This window comes from Microtus ochrogaster, linkage group LG1 (assembly GCF_000317375.1).
Source record: "Microtus ochrogaster isolate Prairie Vole_2 linkage group LG1, MicOch1.0, whole genome shotgun sequence".
NCBI classification, from domain to species: domain Eukaryota; kingdom Metazoa; phylum Chordata; class Mammalia; order Rodentia; family Cricetidae; genus Microtus; species Microtus ochrogaster.
In genome coordinates this window covers 21453664-21464533 of record NC_022027.1, presented here as the reverse complement: position 1 = coordinate 21464533, position 10870 = coordinate 21453664, and positions in this window count along the sequence as shown.

Genomic DNA, 10870 nt, shown 5'->3' with positions numbered 1-10870 from the left:
CTGGCCACCTGGCTAGCTTAGCCCCAAAATAACCACACAGAAACTGTATTAATTAAATCACTGCTTGGCCCATTAGCTCTAGTTTCTTATTGGCTAATTCTTACATCTTAATTTAACCCATTTATCACCACATGGCAGTGGCTTACCAGGTAAAATTCCCATTGTCTATCTCTGGCGGCTCCATGGAATCTCTCTCCTGACTCTGCCTCCTTTCTCCCAGCATGCCATTCAGTTTTCCCCACCTACCTAAGTTCTGCCCTATCAACAGGCCCAAAGCAGTTTCTTTATTAACCAATGAAAGCAACACAAAGACAGAAGGACCTCCTACACCAACCAGGCAACACACAGCCACCACATTCTCCTAAGAACCAGAGAGGACAGCAGAAACCAAGGAACAAAACACCTACCCAACAAAGATAAAAGTCCAGATAGCAGCACCTAGAGTTACAGTCTTCCCAATCCTAGGTGTGCGCAGATGCAGAAGTAAAAACACAGTAACAGTGTGTCTCCAGTAGAGCCCAGCAATCCCACCACAGCAGGCCCTGAGCATTCCAACATAGCTAAAATACAAGACAAAGGCCTTAAAATAGCCTTTATGATATAGCAGTGGTTCTTAAAGAGGAATAAAGAAATCCCTCAAACAAATCTATGAAAATGTAAGCAAACAGTGGAAGGAAATGAATAAGACCTGAAAATGGAAGGAAGATCAATAAAGGAAACCCAAACTGAGGGAAATCCAGAAATGGAAAATGTAGAAACTCAAGCAGGAACCTCAGAGGCAAGCCTCACCCACAGAGTACAAGAAATGAAACACAGAATCTCAGGCATTGAAGACACAGAAAAAGAAATGAATACTTTGGTCAAAGAAATGTTAAATCTAAATCTAAAAAAAAAAAACCTCCTGGTACACAACATCCAGGAATACTAATAGGAATAGAAGAAGAGAAGAAACCCAGGTCAAAGACACAGAAAGAACAACAACAACAACAAAAAAAAACCCCTAGATACTATGAAAACAAATTAAAAATGGGGTACATGATGAATATGGTGTACGCCTTTAACCCTAGCACTTGTGAGGCTGAATTAGGTGGATCTTTGTGAGTTCTGGGCCAGCCTAGTCTATAGAGTGAGTTTCAGGACAGCCAGGACTACACAGAGAAACCCTATCTCCAAAAACCAAACCCAACAAAAACAACATCAGCAATGAAAATGGGGGATGGTGTAGGAGGTTCTTCTGTCTATGTGTTGCTTTCATTGATTGAATAAAGAAACTGCCTTGGCCTTTTGATAGGGCAGCACTTAGGGAGGCAGAGTAGACAGAACTGAATGCTGGAAAGAAGGAGAGGGAGAGCCACTTATGGAGCTGCCAGATCAGACATGCTGTATCTTTCCCGGTAAGCCAAGACCTCGTGGTGACATACAGATTATTAGAAATGGGTTGAATCAAGATGTGAGAGTTAGCCAATAAGAGGCTAGAACTAATGGGCCAGGCAGTGTTTAAATTAATACAGTTTCTCCAGTTTCTCTTTGGTTATTTCAGGGTGTAAGCTAGCGGGGCGCCTGGGACAACAAGCATCCTGCTCGTTCCTGCTATAGGGGGAGGGGATACATACAGATCTAAACAGAGAATTCTTAAAACAGGAAACTCAAATAGTACAGAAACGCTTAAAGAAACGTTCAATATCCTTAACCATCAGGGAAATGCATATCAAAACTAGTTTGAGATTCCATCTTACACCTGTCAGAATAGCTAGATAAAAAATACAAATGACAGCCCATGCTGATGAGCAATGCTCCTCTGTTGCTGATGGGAGTGCAAACTTGTACAGCTACTATGGAAATCAGTGCAATGAGTCTTTGGGAAGATGGAAATCAGTATACCCCAAGATCCAGCTATACCACTCTTCTGTATATACCCAAAAGACATTTCATCCTGCCACAGAGACATTGCTGCTTTATTCATAGTAGCCAGAAATTAAGAACAACTTAGATGTCCCTTAACAGAAGAATGGATAAGGAAAATGCGGTATATTTATACAATGAACTCAGCCTTAAAAAATGACATCATGAAATTCACAGGTAAATGAATGGAACTCGAAAAAAAAAATCATCCCGAGTGGCATATCTCAGATCCAGAAAGGCAAATATGATATGTATTCAATTATATGTGTGTATTAGCTGTTAAGTCAATGATAACCAAGCTATAATCTTTAGAACCACAGAGATTAGGTAGAGAGTAAGAGAGTGTGGGCTACAGATAGATAGGAACAGGAAATAGAATAGATAGTTATGGATGGCTGGGGGCTGGAATGGGAGAACCAAGTTGGGTGGGGGAGGAGATGAGGAAAGGGAGGAGCTATGGGGAGAGACAGCTAAAATTAAGGGTCATTTGAGTGGTAGTAAGAAAACCAAATACAGTAGAAGCTTCCAAATATATATGAAGGCTATAAATGAAATTGCCAAATAATGGGGAAGACAGAGACCCAACTGGCCATCTCTTGTCACCAAATGAAGCTTCCAGTACTGGGATTGGGTTACACCTAATGGAGAGTTGTTAGCTAAAGGAGTCCCATGGGAATCCCCAAACAACCCAGGCTGTTGCCAAGAGCATTGGTTGCCCTTCACAAATGGATGGCAAGGCTCCATTGCTGGAGACAGCACCAAAACAAGTTATTGACCACAGAGAAGTCCAGCTGGTGCCTACAGAGTTTTCACCCCATGGGCTACAGGAAGATACTTTGCACACTACCAAAAGAGAAAAGCAGACACTAAGTCAGCCACAGCCCTTTGCCCTATAATGCCGTCCTGTCTGCAAGATTTGTCAGGGCAATGGTGACACAAAGCTTGTGTGAGTAACCAACTAATATCTGGTTTGACTAAAGGCACACTCCATGAGATGGAACCCAAACGCAACATGGCTTGGATGATCAAAAATCAGAGACTAGATCTCCTAGGTGCCTACACTGAAATCAAATACTACTGGTCTAAAAAAACAAAAAGAACACAAAGAAAATGTTGCAATAAAATGACTGTTAATGTCATTCTGCTATACTCATAGATCAGCCATCACCAGAGAAGCTTGCTCCTGCAGCAGATGGTAACAAATGCAGAGACCCACCACCAGACATTGTGCCGAGAGTGAGTCATTGGAACGCTCGGTGCTAATGAGACATCTCTATCAAATCCCTCCTCTCAGGGCTCAGGGAAGCCTTCTGAGGAGGAGGCAGAAAGAGTGTAAGAGCTGGAGAGGATGGAGGACACAAGGGGAACAATCCCGCCTAAATCAACAGAGATCGTATGAACTCACAGAGACTGAAGCAGCATGCACAGGGCCTGCACGGGTCTGCACCAGGTCTTCTGTGTATATATTACGGCTTCCAGCTTAGTGTTTTTATGGGATTCCTTAAAGTCCCATAAAAAAAAAGTATAAAAGACTGGGTCTCTAAATCCTGTGCCTTCTCTTGGGCTCCTTTCTTTCTGTTTGCTTGTCTTGTCCAACTCCAGTGTGTTAGCTTTTGTTTTATCTTTAATTTATACTATATTATATATTAAATTTCCTTAGAAACCTCCCTGTTTTCTGATACGAGACAGAAAGGGGGTGGATCTGGAAGGGAGAGGAGGTGGGGAGGAACTGGGAGGAGCAGAGGAAGGGGAAACTGTACTCAGAGTATGTTATGTTTGGGGGAAATCTATGTTTCAATAAAAGGAAAAAATAAAATTAATCAGCATTCCATGATAAACCTGACTGTGAGCCGAAATTTTGCCTAGTGTTCTCTCTCACAGGCAGTGTAGCCCTGTGCTTCCAAGTCTCTACATGGAGTCACACTGCCTCCCATCAGACTATGATCTTGAGTGAGTTACCTAGCTCATCTTCACCTGGAAAGTCAAACTGATCACAGTGCACCGACCGATTCATGAGAATAAAATGAGATGATTAAGGCAGGCTGCTTAAAGCAGTAACTAAAATATTATAATCATTCAATAAATGACATTTATCATTAGTTTTCTTATGCTATTTGGAATCCTCCTGTCTCTGCGCTCCCAACTCTGGGGCTCCAGATGAGCAGCATCACACCTGGCTTTTGTGTGGGTCCTGCAGAACCAAGATGAATCCAAACTTGGACCAAGTTTCAGTTCCCAGAGCTTTTCCACCCCGGCATTGCCTTCCTTGGCCTTATGAATTGCTCGCTCATCTCTGCCCTTCCTGAGGCATGGTGTGCTGGAAAGTGGCATTGCAGAGCTGCATGTGCCAACCCTTCCAGAGAGTTCTTAGAAGCCTTCCCGAAGTCTTGCTCAATAGGATGGGCTAAGGGTGGGGCGGATGCTGGAAGAGAGTCACAACAAATTAAAACGCCTTGGAAAAGACGTGAAAGATGCATTCTATCAACTAGACGGGTAGGTTTCAAACTTCTTGTTTCCTTCCTTCCTTCCTTCCTTCCTTCCTTCCTTCCTTCCTTTCTTCCTCTCTCCCTCCCTTCCTTCCTGAGAACATGTTTCTCTGTATAACTCTGGCTGTCCTGGAGCTTGCTCTGTTAACCAGGTGACCTCAGACCCAGAGATCTCTACCTGCCTGTCCCTCCTGAGTATTAAAATTAAAGGAGGTCTCCATCACTCGTGGCATCTTGGTCGTTTCTAAAGGGTTAAATGTAGTCATACCGAGACAGTCTGGGCCCTGTGTTTTAAGCAAACATTTCTCAGAAAACCAGTTTCTGAAAAGATGGAGCTGTGTAGTTGCAGGAAACTTAGAAGGATTTGTTTTTATAGTTTCTAGAAAAAAAGGGGGGGGGTTATATGAGTGGAAATTTCTGGAAAGAAGTCAGGGAAGGAGAAACAGATGTAGGGTCATGACCTACTGAAGAAAACTGTTCTTCCAGGAAGTGTGGCAGACGAAAGTCACTCTGCACAGAGAGTACTACGGACCGGTGGGGTCCTAAAATTCATGTGTGGGGTCCCCTAAGCCCCAGCACCTCCGAATGTGACTGCATTTAGAGACAGGATCTTTACCGAGGTCAGTGAGTTAAGATAAGATTGTCAAGCTGGTCCTAATCCAATTTGACTTCTGTCGTTGGAAGAAAGTTTGGATGCAGGCATGTACAAAGGAAAGCCTTGTGGGGATACGGGGAGAGGACGCCACCTGCAAGCCGAAGACAGGAAACCGGCACTGCTCTTCTAGGACTTGGAGCCTCTAGAACTGTGAAGGGAAAACAAGCCAAGTTTCCTTGACTTAAACTCCCGAGCCCGCACCACCCACAGCCCTGTGTGGTAGCAAAATACTGCAGAGCCGGGGAGAGACCAGCGGCCTGACGCCTGCCGGTGCAGCTGGGCCTCCCTTGGCCGTTCTTTCTCATTTGTCTGCCATAAGCTCCCCCAAATGAAAGACGCTGAGACTCTGTTTATTTCCTTCTTTGTGTGACAGGGGTGAAGGGAGTCATCTAGGCTTTACCGAGGATTGTAAGGACAGGTGGTTTAAACAGGCAGTACACAGGAAATAACTTCAGGGGTGACCCTTTCAAAGACCGTGGTCCCCTTGGTCTTCCCCCTGGCTGTCTCACTTAGCAGGGGATCTGCAGCTCCTCTGCCTCTTTACCTGTTTTAATGTGTCAGTCTTTGGGCTCAGTGGCCCACAGGCCCTGGCAGTCAACTTCCCACCCCCTAATATTTTGAACTTCTATGATGAGTTGTAGTAAGAAGGTTGCTAGTTTGTTCCCGGCCGCTTAGCCCCAAAATAATCACACAGAAACTACATTATTTAAATCACTGCTTGGTCCCTTAGTTCTAGCTTCTTATTGGCTAACTCTTACATATTAATTTAACCCATATCTAATAATCTGTGTATCGCCACATGGCTGTGGCTTACCAGCTAAAGTTATGGCGTCTGTCTCTGACAGAACAACATGGCTTCTCTCTTATATTCAGTTTAGTGTTTCGTCTGTCCCCATTCACAATTCCTTTATTAACCAATGATATTTACAGCATACGGAGGGGAATTCCACATCAGATGAGATATGTCTGTTTAAGGTGTTAGACTTTTTGGTGAAGGGACTCTTTCTGTTTTAGAGAAATTCCTGGTTTTTTGTTTGTTTGTTTGTTTTTGTCTCAGATAATATTTTCTCAGAAGTTTGCTTTGACACCAAAAGAGGTTTTTTTTTTTTTTTAGAAGTAATGCTGTTGTGTGTTCTTTATTTGCTTAGAGATTAAAGGTCAGTATCTTTATACTTCAAATGTTAACCTTGTGAACAGTGTCGGTGGGTCCCATCCTGTTTTCCAAACTACTCTCGTCTTTCACTTGAAATGTTTAATCTACTTATAAATATAATTATGAAGATGTTTGGACTTAAATCTGCTATCCTAATAACTGTCCATTGCTTTACAGGCTCTTAATTCCCATCTTTGGTGTAAATTGACCATTTTTAATTAGTTGCTTTGTTTGAACTTTTTGAACAATGCCTCTTTGTGTTACATTTGAGTGGCTGTTCTAGGATTTAAAATCCCTGTGTTTAAGTGTCTGAGTCTATAGTCAGTATGTCTTTACAAGCAGTGCCAACCAGGGTTTTATAGTCACATGGGTTCTAGGACATCCCATCCAATGGCACATCTGCTGGGCTGACAGTGTGAGTGTGTTCAGGAGGAGGGGCGTTGGTGTCAGCCTGTCTAATGTGTGCCTTGCACTGAGCTCGGATGTAACTTTGCTCAAATTCAAGTCACTGTAAGTGTTTTATCTCTGAGGGGAAAGATTTCCCCAATGCAACTGTTGCTGCTCTGAGGGGGAAAGTATCCTGGTAGTCAGGAGCAAAGGAATACCACAAAGTCACACCGTACAGCAAACCTCACAGGAAAGATTCACTGGGAGAGACACAGGAGGGTGGCTGCCTCTGCTAGGATGAGAAGAAGCCAAGAAGTGAGCCGGAGGCAGGCTTATATAGGGTTTTTTGAGGGGGCGAAGTTTTCTAGGTTGGGGACTGGTGGGTTTTCAAGTCTTGAGCTTGGAGCAAGTCCAGGGATTGGTGGGATTTTGAGCCTGGCGATTGGTGGGTTTTTTCTTTTTCTTTTCTTTTCTTTTTTTTTTTTTTGGTTTTTTGAGGCACGTGGGAGGCAGAGGCAGGCGGATTGGTGGGTTTTCAAGCTCAGGGATTGGTAGGCTTTTGAGCTCAGGGACTGGTGTGTTTTCACAAGCCTGCAGTAAACTCAGACTTCCTAGCTGACAGTCAGCATCATCCACTGGGTATCCTACAATGACAGTGTGAGGACGTCGTATGGACCCAGTTGCCTATGAGGCTGAAAAAAGCTCTTGCCTAGGAGCCAGAACATCCAAATGCAAATCCCCAAACTGCAAGTGACCCTCTTTCCCTCTTTGCATTGTAACCTGGACGCTAACTTTGGGGCTGTTGCATACTTCTCTCTGCTGATTAATCTTCACAGTTAATTTCTGTGTCTTCAAAGATTCTCCTCTCTGTCTCTTCCTCTCCCTCTCTCTCTTTTTCTCCCTTTCTCCTCCTTTGACTTGTCCTGACCCTCCAACTGGCTATGCTGCTCCCAGAAAACTGAAAAAGCTCTCCTACTACCTAAATCTCTGCTTGCAAGTAGTCTTGGCTTGGGCGACCAGTCAGAGATCTCTGGAGAGATCTAGCTCGGTCCTGCTCCTCTCTGGAAACAGTCTCCCTCAGCTATTTCATTGTGTCCCCAGGCTTTTGTGTGCTTCCCCTGCTACCACGTGCTTGCAAAGGTGCCTGGGCGGAGCTGGCCTCTAGGTAGGATTTGCTGTGTGGCTAGAATTCTTGGCAGCCTCTGAAGAGCAGTTCAAGATTTGTTGACAGCTCAGCTGATTTCTTTTCATTCCTGTCTACGAACTGTGTTTCCTGAGACAGCCTGAATGTGTTTGTCCCCCAAAATTCCATATATTGAGTTTAGTGGTGGTGGCAGTGCACGCCTGTAATCCTAGCACTCTGGAGGCAGAGACGGAAGCAGGTGGATCTCTAAGTTTGAGGCCAGTCTGGTCTATAGATAAGTTCCAGGACAACCAGGGCTACACAGAGAAAGCCTGTCTTGCAAAACAAATAAACAGAAAAAGTTCATATATTGAAATGGATCTCCAAGACAACAGGGTCAAAAGAGGTAAGGGAAATGATTACATCATAAAGGTGGGGACCTTAAGGGTAAGATTAATGTCCTTATAAAAGAGACCTAAAGGGATTTGCTAGCCCCTCTGATGGATAATATTAATTGCCATCTTGACAGGATCTAGAATCACCAAAGACCTAGGCCTCGAGATATGCCTATAAGAAGTTAACTGAGGTGAGGCTAAATGTGGGCAAACCCATTCCGTGGCTGGTGTCCTGGATTTCATAAAGAGGAGAAAATTAGCTGAACACCATATTCATCTCTCTCTGCTGCCTCATGATCCCGCCAGTATGATGGGCTGTACCTCAAACTGTGAGCCAAAACCAACCCTCACTCCATAAGTGCAAGTGATACAGGTCCTGTTGGGGGATATTCGACAACACTGCAAACCCTGAGTTTGCATTTGCATTAATTAAATAAAATTAACCTTGGGTTAGGAATCTGCAGTAGCAACTAGTTGACAGAAAGTAACCATAGAGTCTCGGTGGGCATCCTGGAGAGAAAGAGAGACACAGGAAGTAGTAGGGTGAGGTTTGGAGTGGTGCAGATTTTTCTGGTTTTGCAAAGTGGAACCACAGGGCTTCTGTGGATACCACCAAGGAGAGAGGGTTAGCTAGTTGCTACTCAGCCTCTCTGAGCTCACAGGTTTTCACCCCAGCCTTTGAATCTCGAGTCTTATTCATAAATAGAACAATAGAGATTTAGTTAAAACTACCATTAGTGGCAGCAACAGGGCCAGGGCCTGTGGGAACAGAATTTCCACCCAGACTGCAACCTGAGTGACCAGGCCACTGCTAGAACTGCAGGGTTGCAACTGCTGACTGAAATAGCAGTGGATTAAGGTGCAGCCACCTTGCTGAAGTTAAAACTTGCTGCTGTGTGAGGATGCAGGCGAAGGCGCCTCTTAGAAATGGACCATCACCGCACAAGGGAGCTGCTGGCACCTTGGTGACCTTAGACTGCATAACGAGAACTCTAGCTATCATCTTCTATTGTTTTATGTTATGCAGTATGTTTCTAGATGTCACCATATGTCTATGGATGGCCATCCCCCAAAGAGCCATTGGATGAATCCAATGTACATCCAGTTGTACATTGGACAACCGGAAAAATAGATTCATCAGTGAATGACAGGTAGAAGGGAGAAGAAGGGGCTTCCATAGACTTGTAAAGGAACTGGAGAGGTGACAGTCTTGAAGAGTGAATCCAATATATATTCTCCGAGAAGAACATATGCCCGCAGTAAGAAGGACTGCAGAGAGAATCAGCAGACAGCAAAACCTTGAATGCAGATGTAGAACCTGGATTGAGTACATTCATCACAGCGCATGCATGGGAGACAGACAGAACAACTTATGGAAGTCAGTTCTCTTCTTCTTCTGTGTGCATCCAGGGGATCATCTTAATGTCAGCTGCCATAGTTAGCCATAGTGTAATGTGGACACCGAAACTTCACAGATCTGTTTCCTCGGTCACTAAAACACATGAAGTGGAGCCAGCAAGTGAGCAGGGGTATGAGACTCTGACTGACATGTGTATTCATACAGTTAAAGAAAAACTTCATCTGAACTCAAGGAAAGTACCTCACGGGTGGGAATTTCGGGTCGTGGATACCCTTCCAACCACACCCGTGAAGCAACAGCCCATTTGATTGGTATGCTGTCAGCCTGATCTAATTATAGCAATTATGACAAATGGCCTTGGTGCTTGAGGTTGAAAAGGGAACTAATACTTCCTAATGAAGCCGGGTTATATTTGCATGAAGGTGGAGTGTTCTGCAGGGCTGAGAGCTGTCAGAGGAGCCACGGCCCTACAGTTTTCTACTCCTGAGTCCTGATCTTAGTAAGAGGACGGAAACTACCCTTTCTTTCATCTCTGATCTGTTTAGAAGATCAAGCCAGTATGCTTCCTGACTTAAAAAAAATAATTTATAGAAACTGTCTTGGAATCATTTAGTTTTATAAGTAACAAATGCAAAGGGAGTGTGAAGGGAAAGGTTATTCAGCAACCACAGATCTTAGAATTTGGGAATGTGGAGGGAAGGATTATGAAAAAAGGCTTCCTAGAAATAAAATTACCAACAAGCAACTGAAACTGTGGTTTTTCTCCCCGAGGGACAGGTGAGGTGACCCCACCAGAAAGCTCCAACTTTCCACCCCCTACTTTCAATTTCTTCTCACTACCACTTTCTCATTCTCTGAATTGATGGGGGGAGTTTTGGTGTGGCCAGAACGCTTCCTGATTTGAGTCAAATAAGAAAAAAGTACAGAAAGGAGATATGGTTTTGAGAACAAAGGGAGACTGACTAAATGTGAAATCTTCGGTCACTGCAGAGTTGGGAGTGTGCATTGTTGATTTTGTTATGGTGACAGTTCCTGAAGACAAAAGGTCTACTGCTTCCCTCCTAGCCAGGGAGCCAATCAGGCATGGCTCCCCTGTCTCCATGGAAGCCATCATCTTGGATTTGACCTGGGTGGTGCCCTGCCATACAGCACATCACATAATTGCCTGCTGCAGGGTTTTCAAGTTTTTATGACAAGAAAAAAAAAACTGGTGATAATGAAGTGGAAGATTTATTTTTATTTATTAATATCATTCATTCATTTATTTTGAGGCGGACTCTCATCTATTATAGGCCAGGCTCAAAGGTAGCAGAGGAAGTCCTGGAACATCTGACTCTCTCATGTTCACCTTTTGAGTGATTGGGATTACATGACCACCACACCTGATTCACGTGATGCCAGTGAACATG